Here is a 13,156-nt window from a genome sequence, read left to right as displayed (position 1 = left end):
ATGACGAATTCTCTCAACCAGTGGCATATGGGCTTTTTAGGTGAGCGCTGATGCCACCCTATGATAAGCAGTGACCACTTTGTCATAGGCAGGGATGCAAAATATTTATCTTGTCCATTCCCAGTGTGCCTCTCCAGGGTGCTGTTGGACAGACGTCACTGCTGAGCTCCACCAACATTCCGTCCAAAAACGTATTTAACATAAATCATGTAGCAGATATAGGATAAGGTAGAACGAGTATGTGGCCTTTTCTGTAGCCTACAGGCTGGAGATAAAATGTATGACAATGTAATGAGATGGAAACTTTTTAAATCCTACAGGTTTCTCCGATCAAATAGCCTAACCTATATGTCGCCAAATTATACAAAAGATGCGCTGAAATGTTAACATATCCTAAAAATAGGACAGGTCAAAATATAATGGACAATATGGAATGGACAATCAGGCTACTCACAACTGCTGTCCAGGAGTTTCATCCCAAGGGGAACATTTTAATGATCAGTGGTTTCAAGTTTGAATCCGCACATTTTTCACGAGCTGAAAAATAAAATACAATACACATTGCAAATAGGCCCAGGATAACTCTGATATTCAGACCTTAAATAGCTAAATTGTCACAGGAATCAGGACTAATAAAGTCAATGCAACCGTCTGTTTTACAAACTGGTGGGCCTGTGGGCCTACCACATGAACATCTGACACCAATAATCAACTAATCATGATCTTCAGTTTAGAATGCAATTAGTTTCATCAGCTGTGTTAACTAGGGATGGGGAAAAAGTGTGACACCACACTGGAGTTGCCTATCCCTGCTGTACTTCAGTAAGCACGGACCGACGCTGGTACCTTTTGGATGTCTTTTTTTGGTGCAGTCCTGACCAGCCTTGATTTCCACGTCCATGGATGTTGTTTTTTGGTCCGATATGGACCAAGTCTGAACCAATCATAGACATCTATGTTTGGTTCAGATTTTGTCCGGTCTAGACTAGCCTTGATTTGGCCCAAACATTAACTAACGTCTATGAATTTTTTCAACTTTCATTCCGAAACAAAAACTAAACTGATTTCAACGTCTGAAAAAAACATACACCTATTTTCCCCTTTCATTCAGAACCTAAATTTAACCTTACTTTTACATCTGGAAATAAATTGCTATTTTTTACATCTTTCAACGTAATTTTGCTTACTGGGACTATTCTTGTAGGGGCGTCAATTTTTTGGTCTAGCCTAGGGCAGCAGAACGGTCCAGTCCTGCTTCCAACCTAGTGTCACGTTCGTCGTAACAAGGAGACCAAGGCGCAGCGTGATATGAATACATCTTCTTTTAATAAACGAAGAGCACTTAACTATACAAAACTAATGTGACGCTATATAACACGAGTGCTGAAACAGGCAACTACACATAGACAATAACCCACCAGATACCCAAGGGATATGGTTACCTAAATATGGTCCCCAATCAGAGACAACGATAAACAGCTGCCTCTGATTGAGAACCAATCTAGGCAACACAGACTAGAAACAACCCCATAAACATACAAGAACCCAAGACAGGACAAAAACACATCACCCTCGTCACACCCTGACCTAACCAAAATAACAAAGAAAACAAAGAATACTAAGGTCAGGGAGTGACAGTAACCCATACATATATGGGAGGGTCTGGGTGGGCATCTAACCTTGGAGGCTTAGGTTCTGGACACCGCGCCCCTTCTTTACACTGAGGGCTGGGGACCGTCGCTGGAGACCCCGGGCTGGGGATCGTCGTGGGAGGTTCCGGACTGTAGCCTGTCGTGGGAAGTTCTGGTCAGGGTACAGTCGCCGGACGCTCTGGACTGGGTACTGTCGCCGGACGCTCTGGACTGGGTACTGTCGTCGGACGCTCTGGACTGGCGAGGCACACTGTGGGCCTGGTGCGTGGTGCCGGCACTGGTGGTACCGGGCTGGGGACACGCACCTCATGGCGAGTGCGGGGAGGAGGAACAGGACGTACTGGGCTCTGGAGGCGCACAGGAGGCCTGGTGCGTGGTGCCGGAACTGGTGGTACCGGGCTGGGCACACGCACCTCAGGGTGAGTGCGGGGAAGAGGAACAGGATGTACTGGACTGTGGAGGCGCACTGGAGGTCTGGAGTGTAGAGCTGACACAATCCGCCCTGGCTGGATGTTTATTTTCGCCCTGCATTTGCTGGCACAGAACGCACTGTGAAGAACACTTAACAAACTATACAAAACGAACGTGACGCTATGTAATACGAGTGCTGAAACAGGCAACTACACATGGACAATAACCCACCAAATACCCAAGGAATATGGCTACCTAAATATGGTCCCCAATCAGAGACAACGATAAACAGCTGCCTCTGATTGAGAACCAATCTAGGCAAACATAGACATAAACACCTAGACTTGAAACAACCCCATAAATATACAAAAACCCAGGACAGGACAAAAACACATATATCACCCTCGTCACACCCTGACCTAACCAAAATAATAAAGAAAACAAAGAATACTATGGTCAGGGCGTGACACCTAGGCTATCTGAGATAATCTAAAGAAGTTTCAGGGCTTCCAACTTTTGACAAAGGTTTGGAGTGAGATTTGCTATGTGAATTTCATTGCCCAATGGCACAACCCCTAGACAGGGTTCTGGGTGTCCTCTCCCAGGAAAACTGTACTGTTTTAAAAGCTCATTTCCTGCAATTCTGCATATTCTGACATGGTTTAAGCCTATGACCAGGGTGGAAAATAAAAAAATAAAATCCAGAGGTCAGGTGTATTTAGGACGACTGTTACTTTGAGGATGCTAATATTTGTACTTTACATCTTTTTTGGGTGGTTTGAAACTATATTCAGACAGTACTTAAATGAGCTGGGGAGACAGGAACATGGGAGAAACAGTAGAACGGTTGGATGCAGGGATTGATCCCTGATCTCAGGTGAAAAGCTGTATGTGACAGGGAGTGTTACCACTACACCAAAGCTCTGCACAAGAATGACTGATATTAACAATTGATGTCATTGGGTAACCAAATCATATTCTCCTCAATATTCAGTTGATTTATGCCTACTAGTTGAAGATCCTTGCCATCATATTACTCTGAGTTGTGAGTCTCCCTAAAATGTTGAAAATTATATTTGATTCCTGGAGCATTTAATATCCAAAGCTTATTTCTATGACTTATTCTAAACTGTCCATGAATGGCTGAAATAATACATAGCCTCATATAATATATTTTGTAAATACATAGTAGGCATATCAGATTTTAAATATGTGAATTCACTAGCAACATTGGAAAGAAGTGGAATAAAAAAACAAGTGTGGGGAATAACAGTAGTGTTCTTGCTGACAAGCACAGTAATTACCCTATATTGTTACCCTATAGAATCCCCCATTGTTAAGAATGAGAATTGTTCCACTGATCAGACTAAATCAAGCAAATAAATCAAGCAAAGCCCCACATACTACCCACCACTGCGACCTGTATGCTCTCCTTGGCTGGCCCTCGCTTCATATTCATCACCAAACCCACTGGCTCCAGGTCATCTATAAGTCTTTGCTAGGTAAACTCCCACCTTATCTCAGCTCACTGGTCACCATAGCAGCAACCACCAGCATAGCAGCACGCGCTCCAGCAGGTATATTTCACAGGTCATCCCCAAAGCCAACACTTGCTTTGGCTGTCTTTCCTTCCAGTTCTCTGCTGCCAATGACTGGAACGAATTGCAAAAATCACTGAAGCTGGAGACTTATATCTCCCTCTCTAACTTTAAGCATCAGCTGTCAGAGCTGCTTACCGATCACTGGACCTGTACAAAGACAATCTGTAAATAGCACACCCAACTACCTCATCCCCATATTGTTATTTATCTTCTTGCTCTTTTGCACTCCAGTATCTCTAGTTGCATATCATCATCTGCACATCTATCACTCCAGTGTTAATGCTCAATTGTAATTATTTTGCCTCTATGGCCTATTTATTGCCTACCTCCCTACATTTGCACACACTTTGTGCAAATGTAGAAACTCCAGTTAATAGTCCTGCACCCAAAAAGACACAGAAAGAATTGTCTTTGCGCGAACTACAGGTCAACATAATCTATGCTGTCTCTGGAAAGATAAACGAAAGAGCCAATGGTCTGGAGAAAATGATACACGAAAACACTTCTTTTTTTTTTACCTCGAGACCTCTTTGACTCATGCATACGAGTATCGAAGAGCGTAAACATGCAAACACTGCAACCTCTGATAAATGCACTACACAGGATAAGACCTCCGGAGGAACATCTGGCAGAACGCCCAAAATATGTTTTTTTAATTAAAATAGGAGACAGAGCCAGTCACATGTAGGAACCAAATCATGTCTATGTACAGTAGGTTTAGCTAGCAGTAAGGAACACTCTTTTGGAGCTCACTTCAGACCGGTACTTATGCATCTAAGTTTAACTGTGACCTCTCCAGCTTGCTGACAATAAAGAGTGATTCATTCGATATTGACTTTGAGTGTCCTGTGTAAGATTTTCCACAACACATTCATATGGCTGACTATAAGAATGTGCAAAAATGATAAGAAATACTCTGGTGGTTATTGGAAATTAAATATCTCATTGTTATTGCATGTTGATTTAGAAAATGTGATTAAGAATATAATTTATGTTTACTGGAATTGAACTACCTCTAATGCAGAATATGGGAAATATTGGGAACTGCTAAGATTTTAAATCCGCTCAGCCTGTATTACTTATGGAAAAGGGCTTGCTTTAAGAAGGAGGTTTGAGGTAGCTGATATCTAAGGAAATTGTTGATATCACAGAGATTGAGCATCATGATCTTAATGATAAAGCTAAATTGAATGATTTACAGTATCAACTAGATACATTTTATGAGGAAATGGCTAGAAGAGCCTTCATAAGATCCAGAAAACAATGTCTTGAAAAAAGCGAAAAGAACAGTAGATACTTTTTTAATTTGGAAAAGAGGAGAGGGGAACTCAACACACTTCGGAATCTTAAGATTAATGGGGTAACCTCTGAGGATAGAGAGTTGTTATCAGACTTTACCAACAAGTTTTATGAGAATCTTTACTCCTTAGATAACAGTTTGAGTGACTAATGATCTCCTTGATTCTATTGAGAATGTTAACTCGATTAGGGAAGAGTTCAGTCGGTCTTGTTGTCAAGATTTATCCATTATGGACATCCAATATGGGGTTGCTTAATAAAAAAATAACTAATTTACAGGTTGTGATAGATTAACCTCTGAATTTTACAAAACCTCTGAAGAAATAGCAACATGTTTACTAGGAACCTTTAAGCAGGCTATAAAGAAGGGAGAACTACCTGCCTCTCTGAAGGAAGGGGTTATTACTCTTATACCTAAACCAAACAAGGATCTCTGAATTATTGATAATTGCCATCCAATCACACTCCTAAATAACGACTAGAAAATTATAGCCACAATCTTTGCGAAAAGGTTAAAGACATGCTTGAATGATCTGGTTGATGAATGTCAATCAAAGTTATGAAAGGGCACAATACATCTAATAATCTGAGGCTGGTGTTAGATTTGGTTGAGTATTGTGATCTATTGGATGACTTCTCTGTTATCTTATTTCTGGATTTTCAGAAAGCGTTTGATACCTTAAGTCACAATTTTATCTTTGATTGTCTTACGCATTTGAAGTTTGCTCGTTTTTTGTTGATGATGCTATTAGAACTCTGTATTGTAACGCCGTTCTTCGTTTGTTGAAAGAGAGTCGGACCGAAATGCAGCATGGTGGTTACTCATGTTCTTTAATGAAGAAAAAAGTGACGATACATGAAATAACTTAATAAATACAAAAACAACAAATGGAACGTGAAACCTAATACAGCCTATCTGGTGACACAACACAGAGACAGGAACAATCACCCACGAAATACAAAGTGAAACTCAGGCTACCTAAATACGGTTCCCAATCAGAGGCAACGAGAATCACCTGACTCCAGATTGAGAACCGCCTCAGGCAGCCAAGCCTAACTAGACACACCCCTAAACATAGCAATCCCAAATCCTATAAAACCCCAATACGAAACCAAACACATAAACCCATGTCACACCCTGGCCTGACCAAAATATATAACGAAAACACAAAACACTATGACCAAGGCGTGACATGTATAATGGTGGCAATAGCTGAATCAAACTCTCATGGAATATCCTCAAGGTTTAACATTTACAAAGGAATACGACAAGGTTGTCCAATTCCACCTTATATTTTTGTTAGTAGCTCAAATCTTATGCTCCTTAGTTTATCAAAGTCCATTTGAAGGCATTACATTCCAGGCCAGAGAGAACAAGATATCCCAACTGGCGGATGACACCTCACTTTTTTTGAAAAATGTGTCACAAACTAGATTAGCATTGGATATTGTGAAGCAGTTCTCCAAAATCTCAGGTTTGCTATTAAATCTTTCCAAATGTGAGATGTTTGTTCTGAAAGGAGCTGTCAATCCAGCAGATTGTAACATCTCTGAAAAATATACTGTAACCTACCTCAGTGTAAAGATCACCAAAAATGTTAAGGCTCTGAATGATCTTAATTTTAATCCTGTAACTGAATCTACAAATCTATCAAAAATAAATTATCCTCATGGTTAGGGAGGGATTGTATCCTAAGCTGAGGGGCTATCGATTGACACTCAAATCCACTTGTTGTACCTTAGATAGGCCATTGTACAACTTCATATGGAAAAACAAGCCACATAAGATAAAAATAGATGTTATCATCAACAGGGTTTGTGATGGCGGTCTAAATGTCTTAGACTTCAATCTCTTTTATCAGATATCAAAAGTCAACTGGGTTAAAAGGCACTTTAAAGAATCCTCGTAGTTTCTGGAATATTATACCTCATTTTGTTTTTCAGAAGCTCGGAGGGCTTAATTTTTTACTACAATGTCCCTATATTGTGGGTAAACTTCCTGTGAAATTGGCAGCTTTTCACAAGCAGGCTTTAATGTGCTGGCCTTTGCTGTATAAACACAACTTTCACCTCATAAATGATTGTATGGAATAATGGGTCAATATTACATAGAAACAAGATGTTATTTTACCGTAACTGGTTCTCGAAAAACATTGTCATTGTCAGCTAATTAGTTAGTATTTGTGTAAATCTATTGATGTGGAGAGAATGTATGTAAAGTTACAACTTTGAGGTTTCAAGCAAGGACAATTATATCTAGTGAGAAAATCTTTACTTCAGAATAATGCTTATTTTGGAACATCTCCTATTGTAAGTGATATCCAGGTGAATGGCATAGGTTTACTAGATAAGAAATTCAACAATCGTTTAGTAAGGGATATTTTCTACAGAAATTCTATTCCTTCTGCTATATTTTTTTGGGCATCATCGTTTGATGTAAACTGGCGTCGTGCTTGGCTCACTCCACACACATTTATGGTGACCAATAAAGTAAAGGAGATCTCCTTTAAGATTATCCAAAGATTCTACTAGTGTAATAGCTTGATTTCTAAATATATACCTGATGTTAACATAGAATGTAGTTTTCGTGAACTAGAAACAGAATCTATTGAACACTTACTCTGTAATTGTTTACATAGTGAGCTGTTCTGGACTGATGTAAAACTATATATTGTCAAGAAAATGCATACAACCATTGAAATATCTAAGTTTGACATATTATTTTACTACACTGATTCCACAATTGAATGTCAGTATGTCATAAATGTCTTTATTTTATTAGGAAAACACAAATCAAAATGTATGTAGAAAAAGTCCCTTTAAAAAAAATGTTATTCTGATTTGAAAAACTATTTAGAATCATTAAAACGTATACAAAAAAATGTATTCACTACATGTCTATTTTTTCACTTATTTTTTTTACAATTTCACCTTTATTTAACCAGGTAGGCTAGTTGAGAACAAGTTCTCATTTACAACTGCGACCTGGCCAAGATAAAGGAAAGCAGTGCCACACAAACAACACAGAGTTACGCATGGAATAACAAACGTATAGTCAATAATACAGTAAAAAAAAGTCTATATACAGTGTGTGCAAATGAGGTAAGATAATGTAGGTATAATGCAATGAATAGGCCATAGTGGCTAATTAATTACAATATAGCAATTAAACACTGGAGTGTTACATGTGCAGAAGACGAGTGTGCAAGTAGAGATACTGGGGAGCAAAGGAGCAAAATAAATCAAGTAAATTTGATTTGATATAATGTGGATTTGTATTATTCTTATGTTTTTGTCTTCCATATTTCTTTGTGTAATCCGTCTGTTTTTCGTGTTTTACGTGTTACTGTTAAATTAAAAAAATACAACATTTAAAAAATGCCGCTCTAATCTTAAGGGGCGTTTCTTTAAAATACGTGAGTGGCACGACTGGCCAATGACAGAGCCCTGATGTTAAATAGCAGGCGAAGATGTTCCGATTTCAGAACGATTTAGAGCACAGTTGAAAAGTTAATACGCTGACTATAATGGACTAATTAGAAAAATTAAAGCAGTAATTTTCAATGCGTGAGAGTTGGCAGCTCGGAGAAGGCTAGGGCTACAGTAACATAACCTATACGGAGGCTATGATATCTCAAGTAGTGGCACTCACAAAAATAGCTTTTACACTGAATTCTGATGACAGGACAACCTGAGCATAAAAGGTAGGCAATATCTATCATTGATACCTAGCTAAGTTGTTTTCAGCCGATTTACACTCATGTCAACGCCATCACTTTTATGTTTTATTCCGTGAACTGATGGAGATGAAATGGTTGAACTTTGTTTGTAGTTTCATTGTAAGAGAGCAAGGGGGATTTACTTGAAAGACGTGAAGCCAAGCAACGTTACTGTTAGGGGCTCTCATTTCACTTTAATGGATTGATTTCATATCGAGGTAAATCGCGTGCATAAGAGTTTGCACTCGACTCAAAGTCCTGATATTACCAGCTAATATGTTTGACATGCCTTAATAGTGAGAAAAAAAACATGGCGGTTAGTCAACCTAAAAGAGAAACTGAAAACTGGTATGAACATTGCACGCCCAACGTTAGTTGTGGGGAAGTGGGCATGGTTTCTAACCCAGGGGTCTCTGAAAACCCGCCAAGGGCTGAAAACTATCTCAAGTTTTTGTGACGCAAGAGAGGAGTTGCAACATTTATCCAATAAACCTTTTTTCCCCCCATAAAGTTACGAGTTAATTAAAAAGTAATATCGACGTCATTTTTAATTACGTAGACTAAGAAGAAAAATTCAGTTTAATGTCAAAATAATAACTATTCCAGATCATTTTCCATCAATGGATTTCGATTTGACTTGTTTTGACAGCTATGATTAAGTAATAAGGCCCGAGGAAGTGTGGCATATGGCTTTTAAATCCATTTGCCAGCTCCAGGTAGGCTACACAAGTGGCACAAATTGATTTGCAATGACTCCAGTGATATCGATATTTATATCGATATTTCAATATATTTATTGTATCAAATGGTAGGTTACAGTAGCCTGCCATGGCATAGAAATTAATAGCCTACTTGATGGCCAATATATGCAAATGTAGCCTATTATTCTCCACGTTTAATGTAATTTTCATTGTGGACTTTTTCCCCATTACACAAGCACGCGAGGGGAGTTCCATAACTTCAATTTCAAATTTCTACTCGCGATGCGCTCTAGACCCTAGAACTGAGTATAAGTAAAACCCTTTCCTTGACACTGTTATCCATCGAAATTAGAATGCAGTTCACTTTAAACCACCTCAGAGAGAATTTATCTAACGAGCTGTAGTGCGCCTAGTCGTTTTCCCAATGCTTTGTCACCGGTATCAGTTCTAGCGCGTTAATATGTTTTATGACCAATCTAAATAGACTACCTACAACTGGTAAAAAGTTGTCACGACGTGCGTGCTGCTCTGCGACACAGCTACCTCTGCTGTAGCACTCGTTCAACCAGTGCTCTTAACGCACACACACCCCTCCGGCCCTCATCCTCTCCACCATTCAATTCAAATGGCTTTTTTTAAAGCAACTGAAATATGTCATAAACAAAATTGAAATAAACAATATAAAATGAACAGTAAACATTACAACCACGAGTTTCAAAGGAATAGATATATTTCAAATGTCATATTATGGCATTCACTCACCTACTTGTTCACTCACAGCCTGTTCAATTCCTGATAAGCAGCAGTAGGTCATGGTGACATATATTACTATTGTAGCTGGAAATGGCAGATAAAAAAAATGGATATCTACATAGGCGTACAGAGGCCCATTATCAGCAACCATCGCTCCTGTGTTTCAATGGCACGTTGTGTTAACTAATCCAAGTTGAGCATTTTCAAAGGCTAATTGATCATTAGAAAACCCTTTTGCAATTATGTTAGCACAGCTGAAAAATGTTGGGCTGATTTTTTAAAAAAGCAATTAAACTGGCCTTTAGACTAGTTGGGTATCTGGAGCATCAGCATTTGTGGGTTCGATTACAGGCTCAAAATGGACAGAAACAAAGAACTTTCTTCTGAAACTCATCAGACTATTCTTGTTCTGAGAAATGAAGGCTATTCCATGGGAGAAATTGCCAAGAAACTGAAGATCTCATACAACGCTTTGTACTATTCCCTTCACATAACAACGCAAACTGGCTCTAACCAGAATAGAAATGAGCAAGAGATATGAGCAAGAGGACAAGTACTGAGCAAGAGGACAAGTACATTAGTGTCTAGTTTGTGAAACAGACGCCTCACAAGTCCTGAACTGGCAGCTTCATTAAATAGTACCGGCAAAACTCTGGTCTCAATGTCAAAAGTGAAGAGGCGACTCCGGGATGCGGGCCTTCTAGGCATTCTTTTAAAGGTTAATACTCAAACCTTGATGACTTGGTTTGAAGTTACTTAGAGATTATTTGGACATGAAATTCAGAGTATGCAAACTGGGGGACATTGAATTAAATTGTGTTTTGGTTAGAAAATGCTAATGTTAATGGTTGGTGGCAGTGTCAATAAACTTTGATCAGTGCGGAGAACAAATTTGCCTGACCAGTCTGAAGTGTCTCCACTCCAATCATGAGGGAGGATTCTTTACAAACGTGCATCCAATCGCCTTAGTCCGAGACCCTTACTAAACCAAACTCCAATCTGCAGTGGGAACAAAATGAGGATCTCTCCCGGGTGATGGCACAGTTACAATGCTTGTGATGTACAACTGCAAATCAAATGTGATTGGTCACATACACATGGTTAATAGATGTTAATGCCAGTGTAGCGAAATGTTTGTGCTTCTAGTTCCGACCATGCAGTCGGAACATATTTGCAAACAACAGCTGGTGCACGAAATCTAAGGAAGTCTCTAGATTTTGCTCGCCTGAAGTAGAGTATATTGTAATAAACTGCAGGCCACACTACTTGCCTAGAGAGTTCTCAGCTATACTTTTCGTGGCTGTTTATTTTCCACCACAGACAGATGCTGGCACTAAGACCGCTGAGACTTCAATATTCCAAGGTAAGAGGTTTTAGGTTGTAGTTAATATAGTATTTATAGGACTATTTCTCTCTATACCATTTGTATTTCATATACATTTGACTATTGGATGTTCTTATAGGCACTATAGTATTGCCAGTGTAACAGTATAGCTTCCGTCCCTCTCCTCGTCCCTACCTTGGCTCGAACCAGGAACACATTGACAACAGCCACACTCGAAGCAGCGTTACCCATGCAGAGCAAGGGGAACAACCACTCCAAGTCTCAGAGCGAGTGACGTTTGAAACGCTATTAGTGCGCACCCCACTAACTAGCTAGCCATTTCACATCGGTTACACCAGCCATTAGGCTAATAGGCTTGAAGTCATAAACAGCGCTGTGCTTGCAAAGAGCTGCTGGCAAAACGCACAAAAGTGCTGTTAGAATGAATGCTTACGAGCCTGCTGCTGCCTACCATCACTCAGTCAGACTGCTCTATCAAATCATAGACTTAATTATAACATAATAACACACAGAAATACGAGCCTTTGGTCATTAATATGGTCGAACTATCATTTTGAAAACAAAACTTTATTACTTCAGTGAAATACGGGACCGTTCGGTATTTTATCTAACGGGTGGCATCCCTAAGTCTAAATATTCTTGTTACATTGCACAACCTTCAATGTTATGTCATAATTACGTACAATTCGGCAAATTGGTTAGGGAGGGATTGTATCCTAAGCTGAGGGGCTATCGATTGACACTCAAATCCACTTGTTGTACCTTAGATAGGCCATTGTACAACTTCATATGGAAAAACAAGCCACATAAGATAAAAATAGATGTTATCATCAACAGGGTTTGTGATGGCGGTCTAAATGTCTTAGACTTCAATCTCTTTTATCAGATATCAAAAGTCAACTGGGTTAAAAGGCACTTTAAAGAATCCTCGTAGTTTCTGGAATATTATACCTCATTTTGTTTTTCAGAAGCTCGGAGGGCTTAATTTTTTACTACAATGTCCCTATATTGTGGGTAAACTTCCTGTGAAATTGGCAGCTTTTCACAAGCAGGCTTTAATGTGCTGGCCTTTGCTGTATAAACACAACTTTCACCTCATAAATGATTGTATGGAATAATGGGTCAATATTACATAGAAACAAGATGTTATTTTACCGTAACTGGTTCTCGAAAAACATTGTCATTGTCAGCTAATTAGTTAGTATTTGTGTAAATCTATTGATGTGGAGAGAATGTATGTAAAGTTACAACTTTGAGGTTTCAAGCAAGGACAATTATATCTAGTGAGAAAATCTTTACTTCAGAATAATGCTTATTTTGGAACATCTCCTATTGTAAGTGATATCCAGGTGAATGGCATAGGTTTACTAGATAAGAAATTCAACAATCGTTTAGTAAGGGATATTTTCTACAGAAATTCTATTCCTTCTGCTATATTTTTTTTGGCATCATCGTTTGATGTAAACTGGCGTCTAAATATTCTAAAAGTCTAAATATTCTTGTTACATTGCACAACCTTCAATGTTATGTCATAATTACGTACAATTCGGGCAAATTAGTTCGCAATGAGCCAGGTGGCCCAAACTGTTGCATATACCCTGACTCTGCGTGCAATGAACGCAAGAGAAGTGACAATTTCACCTGGTTAATATTGCCTGCTAACCTGGATTTATTT

The 13,156-nt window shown here is 39.0% G+C and overlaps 1 protein-coding gene across 6 annotated transcripts in view; it reads left to right on the top strand.

Moving 5' to 3' along the window:
- Positions 1-8,423: 8,423 nt before the first annotated feature.
- LOC109867941 (uncharacterized) overlaps positions 8,424-13,156 on the top strand; it is a 29,333-nt gene continuing 24,600 nt past the window's right edge. For 2 of the 6 annotated variants that reach the window (XM_031802745.1, XM_031802746.1), the window contains exon 1: positions 8,424-8,667. The gene's annotated coding sequence lies outside the window, so the exon portion shown is untranslated. The remainder of the gene's footprint in view (positions 8,668-13,156) is intronic. The other 4 variants (XM_031802744.1, XM_031802742.1, XM_020457278.2 and 1 more) reach the window with 3 other exon arrangements.

Source organism: Oncorhynchus kisutch, linkage group LG23 (assembly GCF_002021735.2).
Source record: "Oncorhynchus kisutch isolate 150728-3 linkage group LG23, Okis_V2, whole genome shotgun sequence".
NCBI lineage: Eukaryota > Metazoa > Chordata > Actinopteri > Salmoniformes > Salmonidae > Oncorhynchus > Oncorhynchus kisutch.
The sequence above is the reverse complement of the archived record's forward strand: the minus strand, read 5'-3'. Positions and strand labels throughout refer to the sequence as shown.